Source organism: Leucoraja erinacea, chromosome 1 (assembly GCF_028641065.1).
Source record: "Leucoraja erinacea ecotype New England chromosome 1, Leri_hhj_1, whole genome shotgun sequence".
In the NCBI taxonomy this organism is placed as follows: Eukaryota; Metazoa; Chordata; class Chondrichthyes; order Rajiformes; family Rajidae; genus Leucoraja; species Leucoraja erinaceus.
Window position 1 is genome coordinate 132,019,795 of NC_073377.1, and position 4,188 is coordinate 132,023,982.

A 4,188-nucleotide genomic window follows, 5' to 3' on the forward strand; every position below is an offset into this window, starting at 1 on the left:
TGTCTGTGGCAATGAATTCCACAGTTCACCACTCTCTGACAAGAAATTCCTGCCCATCTCCTTCCTAAAGGAATGTCTTTTAATTCCGAGGCTGTGGCCACTGGTCCTAGACTCTCCCACAAGTGGAAACATCCTCTCCACATCCACTCCATCCAGGTTTTTACCAGGCTGTGACAGACTGCAACAGCTTCAGCTTCACACCAGGTCCCACAGCTTGTGTCCTGTCCTGCATCACCCAAGGCAGCAGAGACATTATAGGAGAGGGCAAGCACCGTAACAAAGTAGCTCACGATGGTTTGGGTAACATTCAGGAATGTCTATGCATGTCACATCATGAATATTACTGAAGAACGGTCTTGACCCGAAATATAATCTCCAGAGGTGCTGCCTGACTCACTGAGTTAGTCCAGCACTCTGTGACATGTCATCTATCCATGTTCTCCAGAGGTGCTGCCTGACCCGCTGAGTTACTCCAGCACTTTGTGAAATGTTGCCTATTCATATTCTCCGCAGATGCTGCCTGACCCACTGAGTTACTCCAGCACTTTGTGTCTATTGTCTATTTTCCTTTCACCCATCTGCCCAAGCCCACTCTCCCCCCTCCTTTCCTATGTTTCTTTCCACCCATAAACCTCTCTCTGCCTTTACATTTCACTCCTCTTTCAAATCTGCTCTACTTATCTACATTCATTTTTCTTCTTAACTTTTTAGTCATAGAATGATGCGGTGTGGAAACAGGCCCTTCAGCCCAACTTGCCCACACCGACCAACATGTGCCATCTAAACTAGTCCCACTCACATGCGTTTGGCCCATATCCATTAAATCTGTCCTATCCATGTACGTGTCCAAATATCACTTAAACAGTAGGATAGTCCCAGCCTTAACTACCTCCTCTGGTAACTCGTTCCATACACCCAGCACCCTTTGCGTGAAAAAGCTACCTCTCAGATTCCTGTTAATTTCTGAAATATTGGTCATAAATTTGGTGCAAAAATGCTCAAAAATAAGGCTCAGAATGCATCAGAGAGCATCTAAAACCCTGGCATCAAGGGACTTCACTCTTTGCGCTCATGATAGAAACATAGAAACATAGAAATTAGGTGCAGGAGTAGGCCATTCGGTCCTTCGAGCCTGCACCGCCATTCAATATGATCATGGCTGATCATCCAACTCAGTATCCTGTACCTGCCTTCTCTCCATACCCCCTGATCCCCTTAGCCATAAGGGCCACATCTAACTCTCTCTTAAATATAGCCAATGAACTGGCCTCAACTACCCTCTGTGGCAGAGAGTTCCAGAGATTCACCACTCACGCAGCACACACACTATTTCACATTGCATTTTTTGTAATCCTGTCATGCCACCCCCCTTTTTGGAAAGCTTCGTACGGGACTGGATTCCGTGAAGATTTCAAAGCTCTGTGATTTCATGCCATGAGAAACGAGTCTCCACAACCACAGCTGCGTCATTGACAGATGAAGGAAACATTCATAATGAATAAATAATAGTAACTCCTCTCATTCAGAAGTATGAACTTAAGTAGAGTTGGCAAATACCACTGGTCTGGCCATAGGTTATTATGAAATGTTCAGAAGTTCGTTCACCCATCCTGCAGTCGCCAGGACGTGGTCCAGTGGAACGTACATAACCCTTGCTGCTGATGTTATAGCAGCCCTGGTGGAGTTAGACTCAAAAAATATATCATTATCTACTCCTGTATGAGCCAAACCCTGTTTCAATCACCTGGGAATGGTCCAACCCAATACCCTTTTAAAAAGTTTTTTTGTAATGAACAAACATTGCTAGTTCAGAGCCTCTAAGCTCTTTGTGGCCTTAACGTATTGTTGTATATGTGTGACCATAACCGAAGGTTCATGAGGTATGCCATGAAATTAGTTTGAGACTTAATGTCTACTCTGCTTAACCAAACATTAAAACATAATATTATTTGCAGATGTAACCATCCTATCCAGTTACAATATGTAATGACTGAACACGTTAGCTGAGACCAGCGCCATGAGGATAACTACCTTATGAGATCCGAGCCAAGCTAAGGATGGAGCCCCCTAGTTAAATAGTGTTAATACAACATCAATATCCCATACTGCCCTGTGCTTGTCCTGGGAGAACTTGTGTGAAAGATATTCTTTATAACTCGATATTAGAGGAAGAAACCCGCCAGAGTGGGTCCCTATTGCTGCAGCAAATAAGATGGGAAAGCACGTTGGGCTCAGTTAATGGTCCTGTACCTTAATATTTTGTCAAAGACCCATTTGAAATGAACTCCAAGCCGTCAGTTATCTGTACCGTATTAGATGTAACTTAAGTATTTAAACAAAACACTTCCCATCTCCTGAAGAGGAAATGTAACGCTTTCCTTTCTTGGTGCTATCCCTGCATTTGCAGCGAGAACATATATGAATCGGTCTGACAATCCGAGTCGCAGAAGCAGTCCACTCAGAATCTATAAGTCAATAATTGATTCATCATGCAGAGGCTGGTTTTCCGAGCCACAGGCTAAACCAGCAAGTTTTATGTTAAGCATAACCGTAAAAGGTTGTATTATTATTCCCGACAAATCGGGAAGCATGGCTGCATAGGTCAGTCAGGCAGAACGACAACCTAGAGCGGGATCTTGCTGACTTTATTGCAAGACCCGACTACTGAAGCAAAATGAAGGGAGACAAATATAACTTCTTTCTCCTTGTAGCGAGAATGTATTTTTTGCCAATGTTATGCCACATATTTTTGCAACGGGTAAATGAGCCTGGAAACAAACATATCAATTCGGTATTCCATCGAGCCATAATTTCATTAATTCTTTGTGATCCAACACCCATGTTGTCACTGATTATACATGATGATATTCCAACGTAAATTAGGTAAATTATTATAGGATATTCTGTCCTGATTGCACCCATGTGACTAACATACGCCACCACCATAGTGTATCAACTTAACGTTGAGCATGCAGATTATGCATATTCACTCAATAACCCTTTAACCTATAGAATGCACCAAGTGTCTATAGGTAGTTTATACCAAAACTGAATAATTGTTAATTGATGCGTCTCCTCCGCCTCTGAACTGGATGGCATTCATAATTTTCCACCTTAGAGCCCCATCAGTTATAATATAACTGAAATTTTACTGACCAGATTACTGGAGCAACGCTGAATACTGTTCATCTACCACAGTGACCTTGATAGCTTCAGCTGGTAATAGCATAAGGTCTGTCTCAAGACCTACATGGCATTTGAGATTACCACTCTGCACAGCTGAATTACAGCCACTTTATTGCCAATTATACTTAATGAGTAGAAGGCTGTTTTATCAAAACAAGATTGTTCGAGGCTCATATTAATTCCAATCTCTTACACCAGGGTGGAGTCACAGGTTAATTAATAGTTAAAAGTAATCCCAATAATGAATAAATCTAATTGGTATAACCTTCATTTTCTTGAACATAGTTTGAGGCTGAAACAGTTGTTTTTAACCACATACAGCGTTAGAATATCCTCCAGACATAACAAATGTTTTTGAGCACTGAGCAGTCCAAACATTGGTTTTAGTAAAGTGGTAAATAACCTGGGAACTGAAGGTAACCCATTTTGCAATGTTTTATTTTTGCCTTATCCAGATAATTTTCAAAAAATCTCCGGTGATCTCTGTAAATGGGAGCATCTTAAGGAAATCAGATGCGAAGTAAACGACATTCTGCATCTTTTCCATAATGAACAGGTCATGCCTGTGAATTCCATACCTGCTCGAGCTACAACTCTGGTCCGTTTTCCGAGCTAGTCCTGAAAGCCATTCCTGGCCATAATACTGAGCCTGCCTTGTAAAGACAAATCTGGCCGCATTTCTGGGCTTGGAACCTTAGTATTGTGCAGCTTTAAATGGTTAGACGCCAACCATTTGTGTGTTGTAAGGCCACTAGGACCCCTTCCATCCTTATCAAGGGAAAATGCAATTTTCATACAACACATAAACTGAACACATGTTATCATTAGTACAAACAAATGTAAATATTACCAACTTGTGGATGGTCCCATATTTTTCTTGAGCCCGACGGGTCTCGGATTTTAAGACCTCTGTCCAACTTTCATGCTGCCACCAACTTCAGTGAACTGCTTGCTGCCAACGAAGGTGTGGGGTGTATTGTTGCCGCAACGATGAAGCTTTGC

At 42.1% G+C, this 4,188-nt stretch overlaps 1 pseudogene; it reads right to left on the reverse strand.

The window, feature by feature from the left end:
* Window positions 1-3,846: 3,846 nt before the first annotated feature.
* Window positions 3,847-3,988, reverse strand: LOC129704933 (U6atac minor spliceosomal RNA; annotated as a pseudogene).
* Window positions 3,989-4,188: the final 200 nt, after the last annotated feature.